Source organism: Coenobita brevimanus, chromosome 21 (assembly GCF_032717465.1).
Source record: "Coenobita brevimanus isolate Jiangsu-jjx chromosome 21, ASM3271746v2, whole genome shotgun sequence".
Taxonomy (NCBI): Eukaryota; Metazoa; Arthropoda; class Malacostraca; order Decapoda; family Coenobitidae; genus Coenobita; species Coenobita brevimanus.
Genome location: NC_136974.1, coordinates 34,160,647 through 34,174,966, shown reverse-complemented (window position 1 = coordinate 34,174,966; position 14,320 = coordinate 34,160,647).

Genomic DNA, 14,320 nt, shown 5'->3' with positions numbered 1-14,320 from the left:
AGTCAAGGGAAGATTTTGAATTTCAGAAAGATTTTTAGTCCAGTGGTTTACTTACGGACGATTTACTTATACCCTCGAATGGATTGACTGTTAACTATTCCTGCATACGGACTGTTTACATCAATAAGCCTTTCAATCGGATAACCTTTTCTTGCTACAATAGACTTTAATGCTTGCTGCTTCAAAGAATTTACTTTAAGACCAGCAATTTGACTTTTGTGAAATTTAGGACGACGTACTTAATCAATCCAAGGACAAATTTTATGCTTGGTGCTTCCTGACTATTTTCTAACACGTTCAGTAAAGCCACGTTAGTGTAGTTCCAGATGGTTTATTTCAATAACCTTAGTGAAACTGGTATACTTCCCGACGATTTACTAAAGCATCCCCCTTAAGTCCAGCGGCTTTTTCTCCATTTCCTGACTTAAATCCCCATTCTTGCTACGAACGATTGTCTTATGGACGATTTACTTAAACTCCATCAATCAAGTTGTAAGTTTTATTCTTGCTAGTTCCCCTTAGTTATATCAAATGACTACCGGTTGCTTCTCAGCATATTACTTGCATTACCTTTTAAAGAAAATGATTTTGGTACTTCAGGACGAATTGTCAAACTCTATTACCACTTTGAAACTGACTTCCCCGTCTTTACACTAAGAGACAATTTTATTCAGCTTAAAGTCCTCTCGTACTGAAAGGATTCATAAAAACTATATCGAACTAAAAAATTCGTCTGCATTAAACTGAATAAAGTAACCAGTTGTTGTCAAGAACAAATTTCTTGGCTGACCAAGCTAATCAAGGTTAAATTGAACCCCTAATTTGTGTTCTAAGTAGTCTGGAGAAAGCAAGAAGCAGAAATACATTGCGGGATCTGATCCCTGTACTGCAACTCGTGCTGTCTTCCTCAGCTTTGTACCTGACTAAACTGGTCTGTTATCGATAACTACTACTAATCGTAAGCAGAGATCTTGAAGCAAGATAGGAAAGCTCTCATTAGCCACTCAAAACCCTGTTGAACGAAGTTACTAAAAGTTTGTTATCTAGTATATACTTCAGTTATCTTTTATTTGCTCTAATCAACTCTTAAGGTAACACATGTTTAATAACTGATTTTCTTGGAAACTGAGTCCTTTGACACAGTGGTTATAACTTAAGGCAACCAGAATAGTAACTGGACTAGCGTCCATTCTGACTTGGAACTGTGTACCTCACTACGATGGGGAATGAAAACACCAGTATTTTTTTCCTTTTATTTACAAAGCATTACAGAACACTAGGGCTCTACTGATTCTTGTAACTCTGAAGTAACACAAAATCACTGACAATTGTTGGAAGCTAATGCTGCAGAGCATTTAATGTGTTAAATAGATAGGGGAAAAATACTTAGTTTGGTCAGTTGTTCTTGTTCTGAAGTATGTAGATAATCCCCAGTCACTGCCATGGGTGGTGCAGTCTGGAGTCATACCCCAGTCCTCCCTCTTTGTAAGAGTCACTTCAGTTCTTACCCCTAATGCGTGCAAAAAAGTCTACGCAAATAACTAGTATTATTGTACAGATATTTGTAGCAAACACATCCACCTCAGTTTTACAATACTGCATGACACTGCTATATTGAGGTTTCCAAACACCTTTTTACATTGCTGTAACCTATCTCCATCAAACAATATATCTGGTACAAGCACCGTATGTTTGACATTAACCTTTTTGTGCGTGAATGTGTAATGTGTTCACTACGTTAGGGTCCAAGATAATAAGTGGTCTTGAGCTTTCATGTCATACTTGTAGGGTCCTTAGTTGTAGGCTCAAATTTAGGGGTTACAGGAGACTGTCATTGAGATGTTGGGGGTACCAAATTTTTAGAGCATTGCACTTTGAAGTTGCTAATTGCTTGGAATTACTTAACTTGCATGCTTCCTTCGAGACTGAGATATTTGTTGCTTTGAATTATAATTTTCTTTGAATTTGCATTGAACCTATTACTTGATTTCGTATACTTTCGTCAGGTAACTTAGTTTTCTTTAGAATACCTAACGGGACTTAATTTACTTGGAAAATAATGCTTTGACAATTTACTAGCTCTAAATAACTATTAGCTGCAGCATAAATATTTTACTTAACTCTCCCAGTACACAAATTTGTGTAACTGGTATCACTATGAAACTTACTACCTAATTCAATTTCCAAAACAAATTAAGGGGAACTAAAAGAACTAGTAAGTAGTAATACTGATGCAAATTTTAATTTAGTAAGAATGTGTAAAGTGAAAATTGACAAACTGCATCCGAACTAGTCATAGTAATCTTGATCTAAATGTGTAAAGACTATTTGAATTGCATATAAATCTACAAGGAATGTAAACTGATTTGCCTTTTCTTCACAGGTTTTCGTGCCCTGTCTAACTGCCTCCCCCCCCCCCTCCCGATGACCTGCTGGTCTTCCCCTGCCAAATGGTGACTGGTGATACGCCTTGCCAAGACCCAGAGTGTGATGGTGACTGGTGATACGCTCTGCCAAGACCCAGACTTGTGGTGGTGACTGGTGATTTGCCCTCCCAAGCCCCAGACTGTGATGGTGACAGGTGATATGCCCTGCCTCATGCCCCAGGAGTGTGGTGGTGACTGGTGATACGCCCTGCCTCAAGCCCCAGGAGTGTGGTGGTGACTGGTGATACGCCCTGCCAAGCCCAGTGTGGTGGTGACTGATACGCTGTGAAGAATCTTCCATGTACTCTTATCTTGCTGTAATGTTGGCAAATACATGCAGAATAAATAGAAAATATTTTGCTTTGTTTCTTTTATAATTAATTTACTTATGTTTTTAAAATACTTTGTTGAACTCCTCTTCTAGCATGCTTTAACAGGGTATTAAAAATCTTTTACTCGAAAACAAGACTTCGTTTTTAGGTAATAAAAACAAGTTTAGAAAAACTTTTTTTTTTTTTTTTTTTTTTTTTTTTTAAGATCTTACACTTAAATTTCTTCACTTACGAAAAATACGAAAAATATATGAAAAACAAAAAACTGCCAAAATAGCAAAAAAAAAAAAAAAAAAAGGCAAAAAATGGGAAAAAACTGGGAAAAAACTGCAAAAAAACTGCAAAAAAAAATGGGGGAAAAAGTGCCCAAAAATATATACTAAGTCGATTGCACTGTTTAAGGTGACCAGGTTCCGCGTCGAGCGTTTGGTAATCCGAAGAGTCTCCGGAGACAATCTGAAACGAGAGAACTGTGTCAATACAATAATACCCCCTATAAAAATGTCCTCACCCCCGTTTTCCCTCCGTCCCTCACCCACACCTATAGTGAGGTGGGTGGGGGAGGAGGGAGAACGGGGGTTTAAGGCTGGTGGATAAATAGTATACATGGGAAGCGTACATTCTGGGAAAATGGTTCACATATTTCACTGACTGGTTCACACATTGACAGCTATGGACAAACTTACTGAGCCTCGGTTTTTGTAATATTAGCCAGTAAAAGAATGTGAGTGGAAAGAAATATAATGTCAGGTGAACCTTTGTCCCAGACTGTACTGACAACACACACGGACGGCCATGTTGGATTTGAAAAGTTGCCAGCTAGTATTATTTGGGGTCGATTTTTTGGAGATAGTTTATTTTTGAGATTCCATGGAAGAAATATTTCAAGAGTTGCCAGTTAGTTAATTATTGGACTATTTTTGGACTTAGTAAAAATTTTGAGATGGCAGGCATTATACTTCTGGGTTACCAATTAGCAAGTACGGTATCTTATCGAATTTTTGGACTTATTAAAAAAAAAGCGAACAAGTTGCCAGTTATTATTTTATGAACCATTTTTTGGACTTAACTGAGAGGAAAAAAATGTGAACTTGTTACCAATTAGCTAATATTTGATCACATTTTTGGACTTAGTACAATTTTTGAATAGATACAGGCATTACAAGACTGAATTGTCAGTTAATTTATGATTGTGGAACTTAGTAAAAAAATTTCGGGACGGCACTGCTATTTTGAGAACAATAATGAGTGAATTTTTTTACTTAATTAAAATATGAAATGTGTTCTTCAAGCAGTGAACGATACAGTCCCAGCATTTTGGCATGAAAAATAAAGAAAACTTCATAAAATCTCCAAACTCGACCATTTCCCGATCAGTATAGTGAATGTTGGCTTTTACTTAATATAGCATCAAAGGCCGTGCGTGTGTGTTGTCGATATGAACTTTGAATACAGTTGGCTATAGAGATTTTGTAACATCTCTTCCTTGACTATTTGCTGAGAAATATTACACCTTAGTATTCCTTTGTATTGTATTTATATGATTTTGATATCGACATAACTTGTATTTAGTTACCTACAAGTGGATATTGAGGTATAATAATTCATCCATCCATCATCCAATCCTAAGTTGCCCCATGAGGAGCGTAGAAGCCCGGGGCTAGGCAGTTGGTCCCGACATTTAAGATGAGAGTGACCAGCTTCACTCATCCGTGAGTGGCATTACATGAGCAATAAACCCCAATCACCCCTTGGATATAAACCTTCACCGGTTCAATCCGACTGGAGCACAATAATTACCCACTAAACCACCAGGCGCCAAAATTTGGTTATATGGTTACCACCCAGAGTAGTAAATGGTTTCCTGGTGTACAGGAAACCATTTGGCTTGTCACTCAGTGTAGAGTCACCCACAGGCAGAAGGGAGAGGAAAGAATGAAGGAGTGAGAGACAGAAGAGGGAGTGTCAAGTCACCCGTAGGCAGAAGGAAGAGAAAAGAATGAAGGAAAAAAAGACAGAAGATGATGGAAGGAAGCAAGGATGGAGGAGAGGACAGGGCAGACACCCGAGAGCAGCACTACATTGAGTGAGTTGATGGTGGGCGCCCCCACCTATAATAATAATAATTGTTGTGGTAGGTGGGGGCGCTCACCATCCACTCACTCGACGTAGTGCTGCTCTCGGGTGTCTGCCCTTTCCTCTCCATCCTTCTTTCCTTCCATTCTCTCCTGTCTTTCTTTCCTTCATTCTTTCCTCGTCCTTCTGCCTACGGGTGACTTTACACTCCCTCTTCTGTCTTTCTTTCCTTCATTCTTTCCACTTCCTTCAACCTGTGGGTGACTCTACACTGAGTGACAAGCCAAATGGTTTCCTGTGCACCAGGAAATCATTTACTACGCTGGGTGGTAACCATATAACCAAATATTGGCGCCTGGTGGTTTAGTGGGTAATTATTGTGCTCCAGTCGGATTGAACCGGTGAAGGTTTATATCCAAAGGGTGATTGGGGTTTATTGCTCATGTAATGTCACTCAGGGATGAGTGAGGCTGGTCACTCTCATCTTAAATGTCGGGACTAACTGCCTAGCCCCGGGCTCCTACGTTCCTCATGGGACAATGTAGGATTGGATGATGGATGAATAATAATAATAATGATAATAATAATAGCAGTAGTAGTAATAATGGTAATAATAAATCATTAAGGAATTTATCCTGGTTATTACACCTAAATATGGTGCTGGAAAGAGACGCCTTCACTTGGTTGCATCGATATAACCAGGCAGCCACACTACCTGGCTCTACAACTCACTCTCTATCCCCCAGATTTAGAAAGGTGGAGTGCAGATGAAGGGCAGTTTCAGCCTGCAGTCACTGAGTTCATATCCTGATGAGCCTGAACCCACATTAACAACAACAGCAACGACAAAAACAATAATAATAATAATAATAATAATGACTCAATATCCTATAATAATAATAATAATAATAATAATAACTCAATATCCCCTTGTATGTTAATAATACGAACTACGTTGATATTTAAGCGATATAAATGACATCCAAGAGAATGTTAAAATGTGATATGCTAAAATAAATCGCTAAGGAAGAGGTATTACGAAACCTGCAATGCCACAAAAATCACGGTACAAAGATACAAGACCACATGGAACAAACTACACCACAGGCTCAAGGTAATACCGTTTAGTTAGCTTTATAAACGGAATAATTATCTTTGACATGTTTTCAAATGGAGAGGGATGCCTTTATGTGTTGACAGTGATATAAGCGGGTGGTGGAAGTGCCTTGTTAAATAAATATCCCTCAATTCCATCCTAACCCCTGAAAGGACGATGGTGGACTGTAGAAGAAGGGTAACTTTAGCCTGCATTCCCTCCGAGTTTACGTCCAGATGTGTTTGGGGCTACAATAACAATAACAACAACAACAAGTTTTTCCATCATACTGCAGGGTGTTTTATCATTTTATTTTATTTTATTTTATTAAATGGAATTAGATATATCACGCGTGTGTAGTTTATTCCATGTCGCCTCGTAAAGCAAAGATCTATACTCTTTTCACTTTAACTTGGGCTTCAGTTGTCATCTCCCCATCATGAATGTTAAGTTGCAACACTAGACTAACATTACAGTATGATGCTAGTCACAAAGAGGTGCTATGGAAAGTAGGTAGAGCCGTAATTTTGACTTTTTCTGTAATTGAACTACGTGAAAGTAACTGCTAAGAGGATGAATTTCTTGGCCATGTAAGGTAAAAAAAGTATAGAAATAATGCAAAAACAATAAAATAATGATAATAATAATAATAATGATAATAATGATAATAATAATAATAATAATAATAATAATTAATAATAATCAAAAATAATAATAATAATAATAATAATAATAATGATAATAACAACCGTAACAGTAGTAGTAATAATAAATAGTCATGAAAACCAAGTGGTGAAATCTGTCCAGACTTCAGTATTGTACTAGATTTTGGAAAGTATTTTTTGAAAAACTTAACTTGGGGTGATTCATAAAAGTACTGTTGTGTTGGGCAGCTCCCAGACACTGGGTACGAGAAGGTAGGGTAGGGTAGGGTAGGGTAGGGTTGAATCGGGTAAAGTTGGGTTGGGTTGAGCATGGTTGGGTAGGGTAGGACAGAGTAGGATTGGCTTGAGTAGGAGAGGCTTCGGCAAGGTAGGGTAATGAAGGGAAGAGAAAAGTAGGGCAGGTAGGTTGGGTTGGGTTGGGTATGGTAGCAGAGGGGTGGATAAGGTAGGGTAGGCAAGGTTTGATTGGGCTGGGTAGGATAGGGTACGATAGCGTAGGGCAGGATAGGCTTGGGCAGATTAGGGTACGGTGGGAAAGGGAAGAGTAGGGTAAGATAGGATAGGGTAGACCTGGGTAGGATAGGGTATATTAGGGAAAAAAATAGGGTAGGGTTGGGATATGTTGTGTATCGAAAGGTATGGGTGGGCATACTAGGGTAGAGGAGGGAAGGGAAGAGTAGGGTAAGGTACGGTTAGGTTGGGTATGGTAGTGTAGGGTTGGGTTTGGTATGGAAGTGTAGGCGTGGGTAGGGTAGGGGTCGGTAGGATTGGTTTGGGTATGGTAAGGTTGATTTGGGTTCGGTTGGGTAGGGTTGGTTTGGATACAATAGGGCGGGCTTGGTTTTGCTATGGTAGGGTAGGGATTGATAAGTTAGGGTTGGGTTGGGTTGGGTTGGGTTGGATTGGGTTGGGTAGGGTTGAATTGGGTTGGATATGGTAGGGTAGGCTAGGGTTTGGTATGGTTGGGTGGTGGGGTGGTCAGGGTAGGGTTGGGTTGGGTAGGATAGGGTAGAAGAGGGACTGGAAGAGTTGGGTATGGTAGGATTATGTTTTGGTATGGAAGGGTACGGGTGGGTATGGCAGGGTACGGGTGGGTATGGCAGGGTAGAGTAGGGATAGGAAGAGTACGGTCGTGGAGGGTAGGGTTGGATTGGGTATGGTAAGGTAGGGTTGGATTGGGTATGGTAGGGCGGGGTTGGATTGGGTATGGTAGGGCGGGGTTGGATTGGGTATGGTAGGGTAGGGTTGGATTGGGTTGGGTAGGGTAGGACAGGGTAGGCTTTCACTGAATGTAATTGGGTTGGGTTGGGTTGGGTAAGGTACGGTAGGGGAGCTTTGCGTTGGGCATGATTGGGTATGGTATGGTGGGGAAGAGTAGGGTAGGGTTGGGTTGGGTAGGGTATGGTAGGGTAGGGTTGGCTAGGAAGGGTAGGGTAGGGTTAGGGTGGGTAGGGCAGGGTAGGGTGGGGTAGGGTTGGGCTGAGTAGGGTAGGATAGGTTGGATTAGGTTAAGCTGCATCACAATATAAAGCTTGCAAATAAAGTGAAGTTACTTAATAAAGGCCACATAATTTATTACTTTTTTACATTAACCTGTACACCTTTATTACTATGCCTATGATTTTTTTTCTGCTTGATGAGAGAGAAACAGAGAGAGAGAGAGAGAGAGAGAGAGAGAGAGAGAGACAGACAGACAGACAGACAGACAGACAGACAGAGACAGAGACAGAGACAGACAGACAGACAGAGATAAACAGACAGACAGACAGGCAGAGGGGGAGGTGACTGGGGTCTATGAATTTACTTTAATAGAAAATCTGGACTTTCACCGTAAAAATAATAAATAAATAAATCAATGAATAAATAAATTTTCAATAATTCTCGATCTTTACTCCTACACAAAACGTAAAGTAAATATTTATCACATACCTCCAGTTTTTGATATCTGCTCTACCTCCTCCTTTCTTCCCTGTGTTACCTGGCGTCTTTGTCCTCTTCCTCTTTCTTCCTCTTAATTCTCCTCTTCCATCTCACTCTTCCGTACGACACCTGACAGCTTTACTCCTCTTCCTCTCCTCTTTAGTCTTCTTCCTCTCTTCTTTTCTCTTCCTCAGGCCTTCTCTTTTTTCCTCTCCTCTCCTCCTCAGTCCTCTTCCTCTTTCGTTTTCTTCTCTTCTGTCTTTTTCCTCTTCAGTTTTCTCTTCTTCTGTCCTATTACTCTTTTCTTCTCTCCACTTCCTCTCTCTCCTCTTATTTCCTTGTAACACCAGACGGCTCTCTTCTCTTCATTACGATGCTTACCGACACAACTCACTGTAAGATAAAACACAGAAGGTAAAAATTTTGATAATAATAATAAAATTAATAATAATCGTAATAATAATAATAATAATAATAATAATAATAATAATAATAATAATAATAATAATAATAATAATAATAATAATAATAATAATAATAATAATAATAATAATAATAATAATAATAACAATAATAATAACAATAATAATAATAATAATAATAATAATGATAATAATAATAATAATAATAATAATAATAATAAAAATAATAATAATAATAATAAAAATAATAATAATAATAATAACAATAATAATAACAATAATAATAATAATAATAATAATAACAACACATCACAATTATTCCTCCTCCTGTAATAAACACTTCCACCCATTTTAATATTCTAATGATTATGAATATTCTTACTACCACTAGGCAATTTTTCTCATCTTCAGAGAGGCGTATATTACTGAAGGGGTAAGTTAAAGCTGTTTCTGTCGCCTCCAGGTCCAAAAGTCTATCCTGAACTGAAGAAAATCGTCAAGAGATGCCAAGATTGAGAGAGAGAGAGAGAGAGAGAGAGAGAGAGAGAGAGAGAGAGAGAGAGAGAGAGAGAGAGAGAGAGAGAGAAAGAGAGAGAGAAAGAATCCCAGAGGAGTGCATTTATAACCTCCATAGTGTCATCATCAGTGAACGTAAAATGTTGTCTGTTTATCTATTTACCGGTCTATCTATCTGTTGTTCTGTCTGTCGATTTGTCTGTCTGTCTATATGTTTGTCTGTCTCTCTTCCTGTATCTGTCTGTTTCTGTCTTTCAGTCTGTCTACCTACCTACCTACCTACCTGTCTATCTATTTATCATTCTACTTGTTTACCTATTTACAGTATCTTTACCAATCTACCTATGTACCTACCTATCTTCCTGTCTATCTGTCTAACTAACCCTGTCTACCTACCTACCTACCTATATACCTATCTACCTACCTACCTACCTATATACCTATCTATCTACCTACCTACCTACCTATATACCTACCTACCTACCTACCTATCTACCTATCTATCTACCTACCTACCTACCTATATACCTATCTATCTACCTACCTACCTACCTATATACCTATCTATCTACCTACCTACCTACCTATATACCTATCTATCTACCTACCTGCCTACCTATATACCTATCTATCTACCTACCTACCTACCTATATACCTATCTACCTACCTACCTACTATATACCTATCTATCTACCTACTTACCTATATACCTATGTATCTACCTACCTGTCTACCTATATACCTATCTCTCAGTCTACCTACCTACCTATATACCTATCTACCTACCTGCCTATTTACCTACTTACCTACCTACCTATACACCTACTTACCCATCTACCTACCTATCTATCTATCGAATCCTGCGTTTTCCCTTTGCCGTGCAGGAGTTCTGGGTTAAGCCACCTAAAATATTAAAGGCAAGAGTGACCAGTTGCTCGTCCCTGAGTCTTATTACACGAACAAAAAAAATAGAACAGGGAATAATACGGCATTTAATTAAAGGAAAATTAAACCCCTTCAGTTCGATGGCGTATTTTTATATTTTATTATTGTTGCCTCCAGACGATTTTATTCAGCTTAAGATAGACCTCTCGTAGTGAAGGGGTTAATGAAGGCTGTGTCTAACCCCCCCAAAAAAAAATTCGAAAAGTTTTGTCCAAAGCCGAGGGATAAAAAATGCAGAGATAACACGAAGGAACTAACGAAGAAAAAAAAATGCGTCACCGGACTGAAAGTGTTAATTATTTCAAAAGGAGAATATTTTACCCTGATCTGGAATCCTAGGAGCCTGGTTGGAAGCACACACACACACACACACACACACACACACACACAGACACACACACACACACACACACACACACACACACACACACACACACACACACACACACACACACACACACACACACACACACACACAATTTTCTCTGTTCATCGGACTTTGCACGTGACCAATTCATCCCAGGGTCCTTCTCATAACACCTTCCACCACATCAGCATCGAGGAAGTAAATGAACATCATTCCTGCTTACCTTCCTTTATTTCGACAAGACTGCAGTCCACCGGGTTGAATTTCTCTTAATCCTAGGGCCACATCAACGAAACTTCAGTAAACAAGGGATGCTGTACAATCCATGAAATAACACACACAGTATATCCATCACTTCACCCTCGATGTTTTCCAAGTCACAGTCTTCCTTCAGATTAAGAACATGGCCCGCAACAGTCACTCTTACATCCAGTTCCCCAGTCGCACTGCTGGGTGACTAGAGAAGAGGGAAAAGTATTCACTAAATCACACACACACTAATATCTATCACTTTCCCGTCGGCCGCGCGTGTAACCCCTCCAACGGCTGCAGGGTGACTGGCTGGATTCGGAGCCCCAAAGGTTCATATTGTTCGGATGGGGATGTGAGACCCGTGAAACCGCGTTCCAGTGCTTAATTTGATTTTGAATATGTCATCTTAGGCCTCAACTTGATTAGGTTTTTGGATATGTATTACTACTACTAATGTTACTACTACTACTGTTGCTGCTGTCGATGATAAATAATAATAATAATAATAATAATAATAATAATAATAATAACAATAATAATAATAATAATAATAACAATAATAATAATAATAATAATAATAATAATAATTATTATTATTATTATTATTATTATTATTATTACATTATTATTATTATTATTATTATTATTATTATTATTATTATTATTATTATTATGATTGTTATTATTATTGTTATATTGTTGCCATTTCCTGTCGATTATATTAACCTCATCATGGGCATTTAGAACAGAAAGGGTTGGATACAGCCTTGATAAACCCCTTCAAGACGAGAGGTCTTCCCTAAGCTAAAAAAAAAATTCTGACAGCAGCAGGAATAAATGAACATGATGTCACCAGGATTCAGGGGGAGTCTTTTATCTCGCTTCTTCAAGCTATGTATTTTTATTTATCACTGTGTTTATTAGTCCCAGGCTCATCTGAAATAGGAACCCTGTGGACTACAGGCTTAAGTTTTCCTTCTGCAGTCCACCATTCTCTTTCTCGGGAACAGGGAAATGGATGAAGGACTTTTCTATAGCCAGGCTGTGGAGTGGCCTGGTTATATTGGTGCCACCGCATGAAGGAGTCCCTCACCATCAACAAGCATTTTATTTCTAACATAATTTCCACGAAACTACTACCTCTATGTGATTTCTAAGTGGGGAGAATACTATAGTAGGATTCTCTTTACTCTCTTCACTTTAACTTGGCCTAAAATTGCCGTTTCTCCACCAATAATGCTGATCTGTATAATGGATTAACACCAGAATATTATGCTAGTCACGAAGAGGTGCTATGGGAAGGACTAGCGTTTTCTGCCGTCAAGCTACATGAAATAATCTGCAAAAGGACGAAAATCTGGTCCAAGTTTAGGTGACAGAACTGTTGTCGCTCATATGGTTTACTGCAGGAGTGGAATGATTTAATACTCTGCCGAAGGGAGAGACGACTTTAATAGCTGAAGATACTGTACAATAGGAAGCAAGGGGGCGACATTTAAGGACGAATATCTGAGCCAGGTTAATGTGACAATACTATAGTCGAGGATATGATTAACTACCAGAGAAAGCTGATTTATTTCTGGGCCAAGTGGGAAGGGGTGACTGAAATGGCTGTAAGATATTTATCATACAAGAAGCTACAGGGTGATATTTAGAAAACGAGGAGTAAGGAAGGGGAACTAGTGAGAAAGATAATGTGTCTTGTAGTCATATTTTGGGATGGCATTGGAGGCTTTGTATCACCTCTTCCTTAGCGCTTAATTTTGCATACTACATCTCTTACACACACACACACACACACACACACACACACACACACACACACACACACACACACACACACACACACACACACATGCATGCCTATATACATACACACATACAGACAGACAGACATAGATAGATAATTATAAGCAGATATAGATAGATTGCTATGTGAGAGAAAAAGCCGTGAAGCCACGTTTGTTTATTTTTATTTTCATTTTGACTCTTTCTACAGTGGTATATTAATTATGCCATACACAACACGTATCATCAGAAGGGCATGAGTCACTATGAAGCAAGAAAGTAAACCATAAAAAGCGTATCATCAGCAGGACATATCGAGATCAGCAGAACAATTAAGTATATCAGGTTTGGTGGTGGTGATGCAGTGAGGTGGCAGGGAGGTCAGGGAGGCATCAGTCACTCCCTAGCCACCACCACCACCACCACACCCCCCGTAGCTGGAGCAACCACTGTTTCAAGACACTGTAAAGAAAAAATCATCCATAATGGGGGGAAAATCTTTGACATCAAATTACAAAATGGAGACCATAATAATTGCTAGATATGAACAACTTAATGCATAATAAGGGTAGATTTTGAACCATTCGTCTGCCAGTTAGAGCCTGCTGGGTTGGATGAATTCTCTCTGTGGCTAAGTGCGCTAAGAACGTTAACTTTCCACTGTAATGATGCTAGGAAAAGAAAACATGAAAACTATTTTAAAATACTGTAATGCACAAAATTAAAATACTTCATACCACCTTACTAAAGAAGCAAATCAAATATGAACTGTCTATTAATTGTACCATTTTGTGATGCTGGGTAGAGCATTTAGAAATAATAAAACTCCTACTTGACTGCGTACACTTCCAGACCTGTCCCTACCACCAATGCAGACTACTACATCCACACCATCACCACTTCCAACCACCCTGCCAGGCTGAGATGTGGGCGCCATCCAGCCCTCTTAAGCTACCAGAAGAGGCTGGATGACTCCGTCGCTGATGCCTGTCCAGGATGCAACACAGCACCCCATACTGTTAAGCACATTATGGAAGACTGCATTGCACACAATCACCTACGCCAACAACACAACATACACTCTTTGAGAGCTCTGTGGGAAAGCTCTGTCTCGGCCATGGCCTTCCTAAGGGACTCGGGGCTGTTCGGCCAGACTGCCTAGGGAACAACTACTACTACTACCACCCATATCGACCAGAATCTCAACCTTGCACCAACCAGTCAGCAAAGTTTCATTTACAGTCATCTACAGGTATCACTCAATGTCTCCAAAATTTTAATTATTAGGATATATTTTAAAGAACTTTCATTCTGCAAACACTACACATGCTATCACCACTCCTTACCTAGCAGCACTTCCCTAACACATCACCATCACTACCCTAACACCACATCACTACCCTAACGCATCACTGCCCTAACACACCATGATCATTATCCTAACACCAAACCCACCACCACTGTCCTAACACCACACCCACCACCACTACCCTAACACCACACCCACCACCACT